The sequence below is a fragment of the Urocampus carinirostris genome, chromosome 10 (genome assembly GCF_059441175.1).
Source record: "Urocampus carinirostris isolate Australia breed hairy pipefish chromosome 10, RoL_Ucar_1.0, whole genome shotgun sequence".
Taxonomy (NCBI): Eukaryota; Metazoa; Chordata; class Actinopteri; order Syngnathiformes; family Syngnathidae; genus Urocampus; species Urocampus carinirostris.
In genome coordinates, this window is record NC_142358.1 from 37,067,456 (window position 1) to 37,086,509 (window position 19,054).

Sequence of the window (19,054 nt, forward strand, 5' to 3'; positions counted from 1 at the left end):
CTGTATAAGTGTCCTGCAATGATGAGTCCAGCTGTGCCACCTGCTGGTATGGGGTAAGGTTTGGTTTGGCTTTAGACTTTGCGACAGGAAGGGGAGGGTTTTTGGGAGTCTACAAAGAGCTGCCAACGGTAAGACATGATATTTTGGTGCTCCTCAAAAAGTTAATTTTAAACATTAAAACCATAGCTGACAAATCTCTCAACATGCACAGTAATGTGATTGATGTTGTCAAGCTGTTTGGATTTATTTTCGTTTTGTTTCTGTCGCCTTTTATGTTAGTTTTGCTGGACGTTGCATATTGTGCTAAAATGTTAATTCCCCTTATAGAGATCAAAGCCAGCAGAGAAGCTTACAACGTGTTGTGTTGTGACTCATTCATTTGCAGGTAAATTGTACCTGTTTTATACTCATTATTGTTATTATTTCTATTTTCTCATATATATAAAAAGGATGATGTTGGTTAAAATTCAGACTAAAGAAAAATATGTTCAATTCATTGTAAACGTTAAAAAGCCACTATACGAGTATCTTGTTAAAATGGATGTAAAAATGTATTGTGATTTATGTAAACTGAAAAGAAAGCTCTTTGATATGTTTTTGCTCGCAGTCTATAAAGAGCTGCCAACGAGATCAAAGCCAGCAGAGAATCTTACCACGTGTTGTGTTGTGACTCATTCATTTGCAGCAACTAAAATAAAAACCTCATCATCCAGCGTGAATGTGGATCTTTGGTGGGACAGGTACACCGCGGTTACATTTAGAGTTCCAGAAAACGTACACTCTACGGTATTTTTGCATATAACAGGTCTCAAAGATTCCCGTCTGCTATTGGTCAACATCGTAATACATGCTGGTCTGCTATTGGTTAGTGTGGAGCCATCGTTAGGATGCTTATATGCGATAGGCCGAGCCCCCCTCAGGCAATGCTCTATCTTTGTTCAGTCCAGAACCTCATGTAAAGTATCTATCTATCTATCTATCTATCTATGTAACTATTTGTTAAGATACGAGTCCCGAGACTTTCAGTGATGCTAAAGGGAGAAGCAAGAAGATGATAACAATGGAAAAGAATCTCAAGATAATAATGAAATACGAAACAAGCTACTCGACAATATTTCTTGATCAATCATTCACTTTTGATGTTCAAGAGTGGGAAGCATAATAGGTTATTATGGGAGAGACCTTTGCCACATATGATGGGGAAATCAAATTTAAAGGCCACTCCCTCTGTTTGTCTTGTCGGATCAACACAATGTGTCTTCTACATACGTACTTCCAGAGCTACTGCCGGCTCAACATCATATAAAATTCTGGTTGGTTTACGTCACGACATTATTAAAATACATATATGCTGTTGGCTGATCTACTTCCCACAATACCTTTCATTCTGTTCGGAATCTTATTTAGAAATTGGGAAAAAAGAACAGGGATGCGATTAAACCCCAACAGGGGACATTTATTCAATAACAAAATGAGACTCACTACTTAAAAAGAGAGTTACTGGGACTGCAGAAGAGGGGACCCTTGGGAAAAAAAACTTGGGGAGGTTGTTTTGGGTAGTGAAAGTATAATAGACAAATATCTTGAAGATGATTAAAAAAAAGTCTGGAGATGAGGAGCTTGACGTCTTGGCGAAGGAATATCTTGAGATCAGTGGTAAGAGGATTTCGCAACGTGGACTGGGAGTCTGGAGTATTTATAGGAGCGGGTTGCTAATGATGATTGAAAGCCCCTGGACCGGGGGTTAGAGAGGTAAACTGGAAAACTGGGTAATGCCATCTATTGGAGAAGGGGGGGGAATACAGGCAACAAACCATGACAGTCACAGCGATTTCCCCACTATACGATATCTATGACAATGATTTTTACATGCCCAAAATGTCAAGTTTGCGGAGGTGGACCCAAATGCGGGAAAACCGGAATGAAGACAAGTGTGCTAAAAGAAAGGATGGTATTTATTAACAAAAAACAAGAAAAAAATAAGACACCAGGTCTTAAAACAACTAGCAAACTATCCAAACCAGAAACAAAACAAGCGACTTTATGCCCACTGCTGGAGATTTTTGAAAATGGTGAAAGCAAGAAAAGGCGTGTTTCAAGTACGGTCCAAACTCCAACTTAAATCCCCCAAATGAATTAAAAATGAAGAGTTTATTAGAAAGTATTCAAAAACTGCATACAGGATCTGTAGATCGTTGATCGTGGGGAGCAGGTTACTCAGACGCAGAAGTGGTATTTCCGTGGCGAGCGAAGGCAATGTCGAGAGCGGGAAAAAACAGATCGATGGCCGGGACGGGGAGCAAAAACGTAGGCAAGTTCAGAAAAGGGGTCGGAGCCAGGAATCAGGACAGGAGAGAGTCAGGGTCGAAAGGGCTTGCTTAGCGTGAGCTGAGGTTCGCAGACGGACTGACAACAGGTGACAGAAAGACGGGGGTTTAAAAAGAGACAAGCAGCCAATCAGCGTCCGAGGCAGACTCAGGTGCCTCACGTCAGTAATCATGACGGATCGATGTTAAAAAAAAATGCTCATCGGTCCGTCAGTCAGTCGGGGGACTGGCATTTATTTCAACTGCGACAATGAAAACTTAACACGAACTGATAATCACAGGAATCGATTCCGGGGAGAAACGACAATTATATAAATCACCCGAAATGAAATCACGATGTACACATTGTCATGTCCTGCAAGGTTGTCATGGCGCCCAGCTGGCCCCGCCCCTTGACACCGGCTGACCTGCATTTCCTGATTACTCCTATGGGTTCTTCTTTTGGAACTGCCCTTGGCCAGATCGTTGTGTACCCTTGTTGAAAACCTGTTCATGCTTGTTTGATACCTGTTTATTCTTGTTGTGCTTGTTGGACTTTGTTGTACTCCGGTGTAACATTCTGAGAGATTCCTGCAAGTTCTGTTTAATCCCGTTAAATGCCTAGTCTGTAGTTTTGCCTGCATTTGAGCCTGCTTTGTTTTGGGTCCGTTTGTGTGTTGGACAATGTTCCCTGTAATTTTCCACGGGTCTGAGCGTTCACACAAAGTCGGTGAGCAGCGCTTGAAACAACAGTGAGCAACCATAATCCCAAGTGTGGCAAGATAATGAATTATCAAACATGTCCAAAACTTGACATCAAGTTACATTTTGCTGAGTTTCCGGCAATGCAAAATTATTTTTCTCTTTTGAATGAATTGACTCATGTACGATTGCAAAGGTTGTACGGCCTACAAACGTCGTTTGTTCTTACAATTCTTTCACAAGATACCCATTTCTTTTTATTTCCTGATATATTTTGTCGCATAATATGAACATTTTGGGGGGCTTATTTGTTGTAAAATACAGAACTGTACTTATTGAAAAATTTTAGTGGAAGTACAATGTTGGCAACAAGATTCACTTGATATCATTGGAAATTATTTGAATGCAACACAAACTTTTTCTTCTTTTTTCCGTGTTTTTTTTTCTACTTTTTTTAAAATGTCTTTAAAAAAATCTCATTGTGTTTTTTTTTTTCCCGAGCTGTTACTTTTTTTCTTTTTGTTCTCTATTTACTTTTTTCCTACATTTCTTTCTTTTCTTTTTTACTGGCTTTTTTCTAAATTTTTCCTTCTTTTTTCTCTTCCTTTTGTTTCTTTTTTTCTCAACTTTTCACTACGTTTTCATTTTGGTATTTTTTTTCTTTTTTGTTCTATTCCCCCCTTCCTTTAAGTCATTTTGTGCATAATTTTACTTAATATTTGGTCATGTTGGGATTAAAGAAGCCAAAACAACCCGAAGAGCCGTTTAGGACCCGAAAGAGCCGATTCCTTTTAGTGAGCTGAGCCGAAGAAGCCGGTTCCCCGACAAACTCTACTAACTTTACTCAACTTCGTTCTCCTTCGACTCGACTTCAAAATACCGCATTTAGGACACAACGTCAGGGGAACCCGTGTATTTTTATCTTCATGCTCTAACTTTGACTTGAGTCGCTTCTTTAGTAGTCATTTTGAGCCCTCATTTTTGTGCGCTGGCTAGATTTTCTTGTGCGCTGAGAATTGCGCAGGCGCGCAGATTAGAGGGAACACTGGTGTTGGACAACTTCTCTTTCTCAATTAAAGTGACAAATCGTCCACGCAAATGAGTTCCAACTTCCTGCTTCCCGACCCCTTTCGTGACACACATGAATCGATGTCCTTAGTGTTTGTACCTTAAAGTCTCCAATATGGCAAGATCCGTCCTCCGATTATAAAAGTATTTGTTGGAAAAAAAAACGAGAACTAGATGTTGTTTCTGTGCCGGCTGCAACGGACATCATTAAAACGGCGTGGCTGTCCACTTTCTCGGTGCGGGACCTGGGGTCACGGGTGCTCCGGGGAAGGCTTCAGCAGCCATCTTTTAAATTGGCTGCCAGGTGACAGACACTAGAACAAGACACGGACGGGCCAGCCCACACAATGGCAGCCGAACACCGGGCCAAAATGGCCAGCCGTCTCGATAATCAATCAGAAAACTTCGCTCGGTCAGCCACCCAAAGCCAAGACGAGGAGGAGGAAGAGCAGGAGTGAAGTTCAAGGTTGAGTCTCCTGAAGAACTCCCGACTGCTCATTCGAGTGTCTTGGAGATATATTTATATATATATTTTGGGAGAGTACACATTGTGTTGATCCGACAGGAGTAAATTGCGCCATGGTCGCTCGCCGTCAACACTTTGTCTCTTTCGCTCAATAGCCTTGATGGCGTCTTAATTGCCGAGTCATCTCGGCGTGACTTTCAAACCAACAGTTAAGGTCCCGGCTCCGGCAAAGTTAAACACCGGAGGCGAGATGAGGAATGAGAATACGAACTTTATTTTTCCCTTTTCGAAAATTTCGTGTATTTTGGATTGTGTGGTATATTGTCGTGTATTTTATCATCAGGGTTGGGTAGGGTTGCTTTAACTGGATTACTTTCAATGACTTTTGGATTACTCCAATACCAAATATGCTAATAAAAGACAAAAGAAACTAAATATGAATCAAATGATGACTCACAACACGTGGTAAGCTTTCTCTCCTGGCTTTGATCTCTTTGATCTCCGGCAGAACAAACATAAAATGCGACAGAAACAAAATGAAAATAAATCCAAACAGCTTGCCAACAGCATTTATGCCGTTCCATGTATTCCGTTACTCCCAAGCCTTTAGTAATTTTATTCATATTTAGTTTCTTTTGTCTTTTATTAGCACATTTGGTATTGGAGTAATCCCAAAGTAATTGAAAGTAATCCAGTTAAAGTAACCCTACCCAACCCTGTTCATCATGCATTTTGTCATTCATTTTGCCAGTATTCCCAACACTGGAGGCAAATATAAGATCTTGGGCCCGGGCCCGGATTTTGGCTTGAAATGCCGGCCGGGCTCCTCTCTCTGTCACGAATCAGGACAGGAAACAGGAATGAGAACCCAATCGCGTATCGTTACTCACAATTTATCGGGGAGAAGAGGAATGCGCGCACACTCGATCCGGGGATCGATGTTCGCAGTAGATAGAAATCAAACAGAACGGGCCAAAAATAAAACAAGATCAAAACACAGGCAAAAACGGAGATTCACAGGACTAGGCATATCACACAGAGTCCAGCAGAAGTTTCTCAGACGTTCTGACAGCAGGCAACTGGCAAGACCGCGTTTAAGTAGTCCGGCAGCAATCTGTCAACGTGTTTCAGCTGGTATCAGTGGGTGGGGCCAATTGGGCGCGGTGGCAACCGTGACAGAACCTGGCGCCACACGGCGGGTACCAATTGGGCGCCATGGCAACCATGACACTCTCGCTGTTTTATTTATTTATTCATTTTTAACCCTTCGTGTGTCAGGACCAGAACGGAGACAGGACCCACTTTCTCTTAGTTTTATTGGGAAGAAGGGAAAGGATCGTACACACAATCCGGAGATCGCTGGTCGCGGGAAGCAGGTTGCTCAGACGCGGAAGTGGTATTTCTGTGGCAAGCGATGGCGGTGTCGAGAGCGGGAAATAACAGGTCAGTAGCCGGGATAGGAGAGCAAAAATTGTGATCCAGATATGAAAATGGGTCAGAGCCGGGAAATAGACTGGGGCGAGAACAGGAGGAAGTCAGGGTCGGAAAGCTTGCCTAGCGTGAACTGACGTTCGCAGACGGACTGACCACCCGGTGACAGAAAGACGGGGGTTTGAAAAGTGACAGGCAGCCAATCAGTGTCCGAGGCAGTTGGCATCAAAGGAGCGGGCACAGGTGCCTCGCATCAGTAATCATGACATCGTGGAGGATCTACACAGCATGCACCTACTTTTACTAAAGTAATTATTTAGATAGAGAAAAGGCTTACCAAACTATCAGTTTCACTGAAATCACTGAATCGGAATACATTTTCCTTCTCGGTGTTGAGGTTAAAAAACCCACGGCTTCCTCCTTCCACTTCCCTCAGGTCAGACGTCATTTTTGGTTCTTGCTGATAGCTTACAAACAGAATGTGACTTTATTTCTGGTGCCATTTTGTTCAGTTTCACTTTCGTTCGATGCACACGTCAGCGACAAATTGTTCATTTTGGCGATCCGCTTGCAGTGTGCACTTGATTTGAGGGACCAGGCCTCAAGGAAACCCCAAGCTGCATAGTTCAGCCGAAATGCACAGTACGCACGGCCTAAGTTGAGCTTCATGTTTACTTTCGCAGCAAATCAAAGCTTTGGGTTTATTTTCGTTTATCAAATCAAGTTAATCCGGGTTGATATACCTGCGACTCGGGTCGGGTCGGGCTGAATTTATTCAAGCCAAATCTTGCCTTTAACTGGAGATGATTCTGCTTTTTATTTTCTTCTTATGTTTTTTTTTTTTTTTGTGGCACGCAAAATAGATCTTTGTTGTCGTATAGTAGCGATAAATTTGTGAGAAGTTCCAAAGATCATTTACACTGTAAAATGAAACCGTACTGCAGGTAATTGTTAGCTGCAAAGTTAGCATTAGCATGTTACCCAATGTTTAAATGACACCAATGATTCGGAAATCCTAAACGCGCGTCCTCGTCCTTGAACGGCATTTTCATAGAGCCGCGTTTGATGAATAATGGGCTTTCACTCATCATCTCACGCACTTTCGCGAGTCTTGTTTTTTCCAAATTGCTCGTTGCCTTGAGTGAAGTGCACTCTTTGGATATTTCCCGGGGCGCCGCCAGGCAAAGCAATTGGCGTTAAGCCCCTCAAGTTGCGAACCCGCGACTTTGCACTTTGCCTTCGGCTGTCAATCTTTGTGTCAAGCAGACATGAGAGGAAAACAACAACCCAAACAGAGGTGAGTCATTTCAGAGAAGGGGGAACCAGCGACAAGGGCATGGAAAATGAGAGGCACAAACAAGATGGCGCTGTGATTTTTTTTTTTAAGCACCTCGGGCTTTATTAAACTAAAAGGACTCCTCTGGCAAACGTGCTCGCACAGCCCAATGGATCATGTCGGGCTATCCTCTGGGACGGGACACAACTCAACAGGCTTGTCATAAAACCGCGCCGACAGTCTGACTTTATGTTTCGATAACAACTACCGTAAATTCTGGACTATAAACCGCTACTTTTTCCCCAAACTTTCAACCCTGCGGCTCATTCAGTGATGCAGCCAATTTATGCAATTTTTCTAACGGCCACCAGCGGCGCTCAAGTACAAAAAATAAGTTTTAGACCGGTGGAATATTTGCGCAGAGGAAGACTGCAACTTCTTGGCTTGTGCATTAATTAAATTAGCGTAAACCTACCCACATCGTGCAAAATGCAAAAAGAAAGGCACATGACGCAGCTTTCAAGCTAAAAGCAATCGAGCAGTCCGGACGGTTTACCGTGATTTTTACAAGTACGGTATGTTTTTTTTTACCAGACCCGTTTACTGTGTTGCGAGCGTGTTGCTAGCGTGTTTTGGAATAAGGTAGCGTGGGACGAAGTTTCTTTCCGACACTGAGGAAGACGACTTTATGGCTTCAGTTCTAAGGAGGAAGATGAGGATGGTTTACCGTGATTTTTACAAGTACGGTATGTTTTTTTTTACAAGACCCGTTTACTGTGTTGCGAGCGTGTTGCTAGCGTGTTGCTACCATTAACTGCCCTGTCACAGGCACCGTTTGGGATGAAAGTTATATTATTATTATTAAAGCTTTGGAAACTCTCCCAGTGTACCGTCTTTCTTTGTAAATATGTGTAACCCATGTATAATATGTATTTGCAACTGTATATTTTTGAAATGTATTTATTTGTATTTATTTTAGACACTTATTCTGATATGTTTTGCACGGGCGAATGAAAAAGGAGGGGCGGAACAAACGGGCGGTGACGGGAAGTGGGGTAAAGGTGAGGAACAGACAGACCTGTTTGTGGACGCAGCGGACAATAGTGGATATATATTTTTCCCACCCTTACCTTTGGAAATATAATCTTTTTACCTTGGATCTTCAATGGGACCCGCACTCTGCAGGTCTGCGTCAAGCCTTAAGTACCAGTATCATTTTCCGTTCATTTTGCCCGCTGTTATTTTTTAGACTGTGTACTTTAATGAAGGACATGTCATTGTTACAAAATGGGTTAACATATTCTGAGAAATATGGCGACACCACGGTGCTTTCATTTCTATAAATAAAAGTCACTGGATCTTTGATTTTTGCAATCCAGAGATGGAATAAGAGCTTGCTCTGTCCACTCCAAGCATCGGCCCGGTATTGCCGTACCTCCGGGAACGGTGCATTCGCAATGATCGCAGCAAGGCTTTAGGGCTAGGACCTTAGCTTGGCCTTTTGGCTGAGAGTAAGTGTCCCGACTCCTAGGCTTTGTAGCGTATTATGAACTGACCGATAACGGATAATGGATAATGAATAACGAAGATAGAACAATAACCCTTAAAAACCCCAAAACCCCACATATAGTTTAAATTGCGGGACTTAAAGTCGGGTTTGGGTTCGCATGCAGCTTATATACAGTTGTGGCTTGTGTAAGTACAAAATTGGTTATCCTCTTAAAATGTGGTGGGTGCGGCTTATAATCAGGTGCGCCCTATAGTCCGGAATTTACGGTATACAGTAGTGCCTTAGCTTGGTATTAGAGTAATCCAAAAGTAATTGAAAGTAATCAAGTTAAAGTAACCCTACCCAACCCTGTTTATCATGCATTTTGATATTCATTTTGCGGGTATTCCCAACACTGGAGGCAGATGTAAGCTCTTGGGCCCGGGCCCGGATTTCGGCTTGAAATGCCGGCCGGGCTCCTCTCTCTGTCACAAACCAGGACAGGAAACAGGAATGAGAACCCAATCGCGTATCGTTACTCACAATTTATTGGGGAGAAGAGAAATGCGCGCACACTCGATCCGGGGATCGATGGTCGCGGACATAGATTGAAATCAAACAAATCGGGCCAAAAATAAAACAGGATCAAAACACGGGCAAAAACGGAGATTCACAGGACTAGGCATATCACACAGAGTCTAGCAGAAGTTTCGCAGACGCTCTGACAGCAGGCAACCCGCAAGACCGCGTTTAAGTAGTCCGGCAGCTATCTGTCAACGCGTTTAAGCTGGTGTCAGTGGGCGGGGCCAATTGGGCACCGTGGCAACCGTGACAGAACCTGGCGCCACACGGCGGGTACCAATTGGGCACCATGGCAACCATGACCCTCTCACCGTTTTATTTATTTACTTATTTTTAACCCTTCGTGTGTCAGGACCAGAATGGCGAAAGGACCCACTTGTGTGCGTTTCCCTTGGTTTTATTGGGAAGAAGGGAAAGGATCGTACACACGATCCGGAGATCGCTGGTCGTGGGGAGCAGACGCGGAAGTGGTATTTCCGTGGCGAGCGATGGCGGTGTCGAAAGCCGTAAAAAAAAGGTCAGTAGCCGGGACAGGAGAGCTAAAATTGTGGTCGAGATATGAAAATGGGTCGGAGCCGGGAAACAGACAGGGGCGAGAACAGGAGGAAGTAATTGAAAGTACCGTATTTTCCGGACTATAAGGCGCACCGGGTTATAGGGCGCACCCCGAAAAAAATTGATCTTTTTCGGCCAATCGCAGGCTTTGTTTTGCCGTTTAAGCCAATGCCAGCCTGTAAATGATAAAAAGGATCCGCCCCTTGACCTCCGAATAACTTTAGCCAATAGTGATCGATTCAAATGATGATTGACACATTGGTTAGCCAATTAAACCCCGGTAAATAAATGCCAGCATACACCGCGGACTACTTTGCGTTCGGGGGAAAATCTAGTCGGCGGCTGCAAGTTAGTTGGAAGACTTTGCGACTTGTTGACCCATAAATAAGGCGCACTGTATTATAAGGCGCATGGTCAGCTTTTGAAAAAAATAAAGGCTTTTAGCTGCGCCTTATAGTGCGGAAAATACGGTAATCAAGTTAAAATAACCCTACCCAACCCTGCAAATAATCGAATATAAACACGTTTTTGTACAATTGCTGGGTCTATCACCTGATGATTTGAATGAAACACACAATGATAAAACAGAAACATCAATTTCAGCTCATGAGATCTGATCAAAACTAAATCTAATCTGGTCAGCAATGCAACAGCTTCCCTTTTTTATTACAAACAATTCAGACACTGAATAAGGGGAAGGGTTTTTAATACCTCAAGGGGACAGAATTGTAAATGAAGGGTGTAAACAGTCCCATTCCTGAATGCCAACGTGGGAGATTACATCATGCAAACTTCCAACTCTGATACTTAATCCAGCACCACTCATCACAAAAGGAGACTGTGTAGAGAGAGTCCACTCCTTCAAATTTCTGGGTCTGCACACCTCGACGACCTCTCCTGGTCTGCAAACACCAGAGCGGTGGTAGGGAAGGCCCAGCAGTGACTGCATTTCCTGAGAGTGCTCAGGAAAAAACTGCTAAAACAGCAGCTGCAGGTGTCCTTTTACAAAGCCACAGTGGAGAGGATTCTGACGTACTGCATTACGTTGTGGTATGCTGGGTGCACAGCAGCATACAGGAAAACGCTCCAGAGGGTCATCAAAACAGCCCAGAAAATCGTCGGTTGCTCTCTGCCCAGTCTGGAGGACATTGCCTGCTCTCGCTACCTCAGCAGAGCAGAAAACATCATCAAGGACTTTTCCCACCCCGGCCACCACCTCTTCGACCTGCTGCCTTCCGGGCAAGCGCTACAGGTCACACAAAACAAAAACAACCAGACTCAGAGACAGTTTCTTCCCCAGAGCCATTACCACCCTAAACACACACCGCACACCAAACTAAAAAACTGAAAAACTCTTGCAAGAACACTACCTCATACGAACGTAAATGGTACTCATGTCTATGTTGGGTTTTTTACCTCACTATGAATGTGTGAACCTGGAGTGTCATGCCCAATTTAGTTGTCACAATATGTTAACCCATTTTGTAACAATGACAATAAAGGTATATTCTATTCTATTCTATTCTATTAAGAATACAGTTGTTCCCCTCAGGCAAAGGTTGAACAGCTTGAGCAAGAGTCCTACCCTAATGGTGATGAGGCCACCCCGATTAGGGTTTGTAGGAAGTGTAAGGTTTTCAGGGTGAAACAAAACTGGTCGAATAATGATTCTGGGGCATGCTAAAATACAGACTTTAAATCCAAATTTGAGGTTTGAAGTCTCAGGATGTCAAACAAGGGAGTCCTTAGTCAAGTCAGGTTTTAAATTCTGGATCCAAGCCAAAATTAGGGTTTTAACCTGCGAGTCTCATTTAGGTTAACAAACGAGGGTTCCAAAGGAAATATAAGGTGAATGTTTTGAGAGGGTTTGAAAATTAAAAGTTAAGGTTTGAAATTCAGGTTTTTAAGATGAGGTTCAAGATCAAAATAAGTAAGATCATATTTGAGGTTTATCAACATGTTAGGGCAGGGGTGTCAAGCAGGCGGCTCGCGGGCCGGATCAGGCTAAGGGATTGGATCCGGCCCAGGGAGAAAACGCTCGGAGAAGCACAAGAGAAAAATGGCCAGCAGGTTGAAATATGTCTACTTGATGTTGCCAAAGCCAGGTGCCTCTCACAAACACTGTACTTTTCTTTCTTTCTTTCTTTCTTTCATTCTTTATTTGATTCGCAGGTTCGAGAGTGTTCTCCATTTTTGAGTTTTTTTCTTTCCCTCATGTAGGTTTTTGATCAGGGGATGGGGTCATAATAGTCTGGTTTGTAATAATCTGTGGTCTGTGCAGCCCTTTGAGACTCTTTGTGATTAAGGGCTATACAAATAAACATGAATTGACTTCTTTCCTTTTCTCTCTCTCTTCCTCCCTTTTTCTCTAACTCTCTAGCTCTCTCTTTCACTCTCTTTGTTTCTCTTTTTCTCTTTCTTTGCTCTTCTTTGTCTCTTTCTCTCGGTGTCTTTTTTACCTTATTTTGCTCTCTCTTCCTTTTCTCTCTCTATCTCATGTTTTCCCCTGCTCTCTTTCTCCACTTCTCTTTTCTCTCCTCTCTTTCTTTCTTTCTATCTTTCTTTGGAGGTCTTTCTTTCAATCTGTTTCCCCCCTCTCTCACTATTTCTCTTTTTATCTCTTATGTTTTGTCACGCTCTCTCTCTCTTTCTCCCTCTCTCCTTTTCTCTCTTTCTTTGTCCCACCCTCTCTACTTTTCTCTCCCTCTCGTCCTCTTATTTCTTTGACACCCCTGTTTTAGGGCTTCAACAAGGAATGGGTTTTTTAATTATGATTTGTGGTTTTAAGTATTCTAAATTCAAATTTTGATTTCAAACTGGGGAGTTTCAAGCAAAATAAGGTTTTGACATTCCGTCAACAGGTGATTGGGGATTCAATTCTTATTTAGAGTTCTGAAAGAGGGTTCCAATGGAAAACTAATGTTTTAAGACAATAGGATTTTTACAGTTATGTAGAATTTCAAAAGTAAAGCTAGTGTTTCAAATTTGGGGATCTAAAATTGGGTTTAAAATCAATTTAGGACAAAATAAAATTGGGGGTTTGAAAAGAGGTTAAGGGGTTTCAAATTATTTTGGGAGGTTTCAAGTATCCTACGTTCCAATTTAATAAAACAGTTTCAGTGTTCTCAACTAAAGGAGTTTTGAACTAAGTAAGGATTGCCACTCAAATGTGATTGGAGGTTTCATTTAGTCTTCTAAATGCTAGTGGACAACTGAAGTTTTAACACAAGAATGTTTTTTTTTAAGGAACGTTTCAAGAGTGACTTTGGGTTTGAAGTTTTGGTGTAATACAAAAGAAAGTAATTGACGATTGGGGGTTAACCAACTGGTTGAGGGTTCAAACAAGGGTTATGTTTCCAATAACGATTTGAAATTCGACGTTTCAAATTTAGGTGTAGGTGCCACCAGCTTCCATTTCCTTTTGTTTCGAACCTTTCGAACTACACACGCGTCAACCATTGGGCTTGAAGGATTTTATACATTTCACTATAAAGGATTTTGTACGATCAAATACAAACTACATTTAAATGCAAAAGATATTCACTGGCTGAGCTGTGGGGCGAGGTCAATGCAACCTAGTGAAGAATGATGTTTAGAAGAACAGCGGGGAACTAGGACAAAGGGCTGATAAGATAATCAGCACTTCTCGACACTCGGGGATGTTTTGACCATTTCGAGACTGACTTGCCCTCATGTAGGTTTTAGATCAGATGAGGTTTGAATCTCCAATCACCTGTTGATGGAATGTCTAGCTTTATTTGGCTTGAAACTCCCCAGTTTGAAATAAAAATTTGAATTTGGGATACGCAAATCATAATTAGAAAAGCCATTCCTTGTTGAAGCCCAACTCGACACTCGGGGATGTTTTGACCATTTCAGACATCGAGACGAGGGGGCTTTCCTGGCACAAGAAGGGAGAAGACGGCACACCAGCTTGCGGAAAAAAACGTGGGCCAGGAGAAGATCGGGAAGATCGAGAGAGGAGGCTTGACGGAGACTCCAGCGACACTTATTCGGCTAATTCGATGGAGTTCACTTAGTTAAATTATTCAAGAAATTAAATCTGCCCCTGTGTAGAAATGCCGGTCTCTTGTCCATATTTTCCGATCAAGAAAGGGGCGCGCATTGTTATGTGAATAAAAGTTGTGTTTGGTTAATGGAGTCAGATAACTCATTCGAACGGTAAACGGTACATTTGAATATTTAATTCCTAACAGGCTCCGCCTCTAAGTCGTCACGGTCACATAAAAAGAGGGTCGGGGAGTAGACTGTCCCCCATTTGCATAAATTGTCCACCTCCAAAAAGAGAACACCTGACATTTTACCATTTAAAATGAAAGAATATTTCTCTCATTCGATCACATCAATCAATTCTCCATAACGAAATGAAAATTCTTAAACGCGTAGTGTCCGAGCACTCGTCCGCACAAAGAGCTATTGTGTTTCTTGGCAGCCGTGTTCTATTCATTCATCATTGACGTAAAGGTAATAGGACTTCAGAGCTGTACTAATGACCAACGACAGGCTCTCTGTAAAATAGATGAAAGGTGTGCCATTATGGGCCGGGCTCATGAGAAGAAGAGGCCATGCGGCTAATGACTCATTAGAGACATCCATAGCCAGACAGGCTGGGAGCCAAAAGGCCAGGAGTCCCTTTTTAAAGACTCAATACCCTCGCTGACACTAATTGTAGCCGTCAGGACAGCATGGATTTTCACGCCGCCTTATTCCGACGCAAACGGGCGACAGTCCCGAGGAGTCCAAACTTTACCTGACTTGATGCCCGACAGCTTATAACCAGAAATGAAATGTATCCATCTCAAAATTTTAAATTTAAGTCAAGTTTGTGACACCCTTAATCAAAAAAATGTCTCAAAAGACTGCAGAGGTTAGAATTCCACCATCCCCTGATCTTAAACCGACAGGCGGGCAAGGAAAACCTCGAAACCTCAGCACGGGGAAAATAAGAAACCTTGAGAAGGGGCCTCTTTACTGTATATTATCTATTCATCTATATACTGTATATCTATCTATCTATCTATCTATCTATCTATATACTGTAAATCCATCCATCTATCTTTATACTGTATTTCCATCTTATCTATCCATCTATCTATAGACTGTACATGTATCTATCTATCCATCTATCTATAGACTGTACATGTATCTATCTATCCATCTACCTATAGACTGTAAATCCAGCCATCCATCTATCTTTATTCTGTATTTCTATCTTATGTATCCATCTATCTATAGACTGTACATCTATCTATCTATCCATCTATCTATAGACTGTACATCTATCTATCTATCTATAGACTGTACATCTATCTATCTATCTATCTATCTATATACTGTAAATCCATCCATCTATCTTGATACTGCATTTCTATCTTATCTATCCATCTATCTATAGACTGTACATCTATCTATCTATCCATCTATCTATAGACTGTACATCTATCTATCTATCCATCTATAGACTGTACATCTATCTATCATCTATCTATAGACTGTACATCTATCAATCTATCTATATACTATACATCTATCTATCTATCTATCCATCTATCTATAGACTGTACATCTATCTATCCATCTATCTATAGACTGTACATCTATCTATCTATCTATATACTGTAAATCCATCCATCTATCTTGATACTGTATTTCTATCTTATCTATCCATCTATCTATAGACTGTAAATCCATCCATCTATCTTTATACTGTATGTCTATCTTATCTATCCATCTATCTATAGACTGTACATCTATCTATCTATCCATCTATCTATGGACTGTACATCTATCTATCTATCCATCTATCTATAGACTGTACATCTATCTATTTATCCATCTATCTATGGACTGTACATCTATCTATCTATCCATCTATCTATAGACTGTACATCTATCTATCTATCCATCTATCTATAGACTGTACATCTATCTATCCATCTATCTATAGACTGTACATCTATCTATCCATCTATCTATAGACTGTACATCTATCTATCCATCTATCTATAGACTGTATATTTATCTATCTATCTATATACTGTAAATCCATACATCTATCTTTATACTGTATTTCTATCTTATCTATCCATCTATCTATAGACTGTACATCTATCTATCTATCTATCCATCTATCTATAGACTGTACATCTATCTATCTATCTATAGACTGTACATATATCTATCTATCTATAGACTGTACATCTATCTATCCATCTATAGACTGTACATCTATCTATTTATCTATAGACTGTACATCTATCCATCTATCCATCTATTTATAGACTGTACATCTATTCATATATATATATATATATATATTTATATATGGATGCCTACAACTGTAGCATTTTTTAGTTGGGGGCAGTTTATAACAGGAACATATCCTGGATAAATCAACAATACACATAAGGCTATCTTCGCGAGTAAACCGGAGTTTGCGAGTATGTACTATGAGTCCTGTAACTGCTTAAATATCCCGGATAAAGGAACTACTGTACGTAGCAATCTGATAAATCGACTTCATATATATGCCTAAGTAATCAGAAAAGGATAGGACTAACCCAAGTATTGCAAATAGAATAAAAATAATAATGCGAATGATGTGCTCGTTAACATGACTTTACATAATCGGAGTACTGGCAACAATGTAGTCCGTATCCATTCGGATTATTGCCTTCATGTAAATCTAAAGGTTACTGTTCATTTCCATAGGTAGGAATTCACATTTTCGTCGGTGAGAAATTGCAGGTTGTCAAACACCACCGTCCTCCAAAAGCGAGACCCCCTTTGGGCACGCTAATTGCTAATGTGCTAGTAGGGAAAGCCAACGTGCTACACATGAACTAAATCTGAGGATGCCTGTGATCATTAAAAGCATTGTTTTGTATACACCGCTACTGGATGTACTTTGTTGCCAAACCTATAAAATAAGGGAAAAAAACCTAATTGGGTTGTGAGTTTTCAGATCTAATGTGCTAGTAGTAAAAGCCAACGTGCTACAGATTAGCTAACTTGTTGGGTACAAATGATCTTTAAAAACTGTTTGAATATCCTCTTACTGGATGCAATTTGTTGTCAAAACTATTAAAAAAGGGAAAATAAGGATCACTAACTTCAGGGTTGATAGATAATGAGCAATAAATGTAGGTTGTAGAGGATAACCTGCTAGCTAACAGAATAGGTAGCGGCCATTGCTGTCAGTGTATTTTTTTTTTCAATTTTTATTTTTTATTTTTACATTATTTTTGGGGGGGTGAGCTCAATGTTTTTGATCTGAGATCATTGCACCTATTCCTATGTGCGTGTCTGTGTAAGTATATTTGTGTTCTTCAGTATATCTCTTCGTAATACTCCGGCTATTCCCGCACATCTTTGACTCTTTGCTGGTTCAAACAGACAGGAAATCCACAGAAGTGAATATTAGATATAGCATTATAATACCTGACTTCACCCTCATCAACGCAGAATTCTGAAATAGAAAGGGTAAAAGAATTGAGGAGGTGAGGTGGTGGGTCTGACAAGCACATGGTCTTCCCCTTATTTTCCAATTTCCTTCACCAGATGTAGTTTTACCGAGGCTGGTGGCCATATTCCGAAGATAAATTTGGGAGAATTGAGAATGAAATTAACATTGGCAGATTGTTAGCCACAGATACAAGTATCATCTGAATGATTTTGAGGTGGATTATTTTCCTGAATCTTGGTATACGTTGGTAGAGCTGAACATGCAAAAATAAAAAGCACATCATAATTAAAATGGGTGTAGGGCCTAACATGGCAGTATCCTTTCCCATCCTCCCACGCAACCAACGCCCCGAAGCTCCGGTAGCACCTATGCACGCCAATTCCACCCTCGGCAACAGCACCCACCGGGGAGTCAGCTCAGAGCCCGGAGCAACGCCTCCAGGACGGTTTTATATTTTTAAATCCACATACCTGTTGAGATTTACAGTAAATCTCACTTCAACCTCATTTGCCATAAGAGTATCCAAGTTTTAAAGACACTTTTTGTCATGGCCTGCACGGTTGTCATGGCGCCCAGCTGACCCTGCCCCTTGGCACCGGCTGAGACACATTGGACTGATTGCTCTTGTAGTACTCAAGCGCTCCTTTTGGAACTGCCCGCTGCCAGATCATTGCTTAACCCTCGTTGAAACCCTGTTCATGCCCGTTTGATCTGAGTAATGCCTAGTTTGTAATTTTGATTGCCTTTGAACCTGTTTTGTTTTGTTTTTGGTCCGTTTGTGTGTTGGACAACTTTTCTTTCCTAGTTAAAGTGACAGATCGTCTACGCATATGAGTTCCGACTTCCTGCTTCCCGGTCCGTTTCATGACACTTTTGGCACTTTCATATCACTGCAGCAGGGAAAAACCACCAACGTCATCTTTCGAGATATTTTTCTGTTTTAGATAGATAGATAGAGATAGATAGATAGATAGATACTTTATTCATACCCGTAGAGAAAATCACACTTCCAGCAGTCTACCCCGTTGTTTATTAACAGATTAACATGATGCCCTAGGGTTGCTTGTAGCGGAGTGGATGACGTCACGCTAGTCCAAAAGTTCGACATCCTTGCGGCAGATGCAAATCTTTTCTTTGTGAAAATCCAGGGATACACCACCTCGTGTTAGCAAGTCTGCCTCCTCTCCGATTCCCCCCGGCTTTCGCGTTGAAGCCGGATAGCTCCGGGTAGCTACACGTTAGCGTCCGGAATGCTAAACGTGAGCCACGTTTCCGCAAAACACAGCAACTGCGCTCCCTGTGCACTTCGATGTTTTCCACCAGCACTCGATGATCTTATTTGGTCGTGAGTTCACATTTACCATGATTACGGATGGTACCGAAGACTTATAACGCCGCTAGCCGCTTCTTCTTCCACGATAGGCCCCTTCATCACGCCGGCACGAGAATTCTTCAGGGCAAGGAGTTGATTCCTTGAATACACGCATTTTTGTGCGCTAAAACCCATGTCCATAGGATAGAAGTAATCCATAGTGTAGTTGCCAAAACGGGAAGAAAAAACACCGAAGATAGGAGCAGACAATAAAACAATAGGGCAGCTGCTGGAAAAGGCAGCCGCTCGTGGCAGAGCCGCTTTGATCTGTTTTCTCAATATCTGTGTTAGTTATGGCAGGTTTTACGTACTGTTCGAGTG

At 41.7% G+C, this 19,054-nt stretch overlaps 1 protein-coding gene and 1 pseudogene across 1 annotated transcript in view; one reads left to right on the plus strand and one right to left on the minus strand.

Annotated features, from left to right (window-relative positions):
- cadm1b (cell adhesion molecule 1b) overlaps nucleotides 1-19,054 on the minus strand; it is a 722,615-nt gene that overhangs the window by 339,864 nt on the left and 363,697 nt on the right. The window lies entirely within an intron of this gene.
- Nucleotides 8,583-8,706, plus strand: LOC148358857 (U2 spliceosomal RNA; annotated as a pseudogene).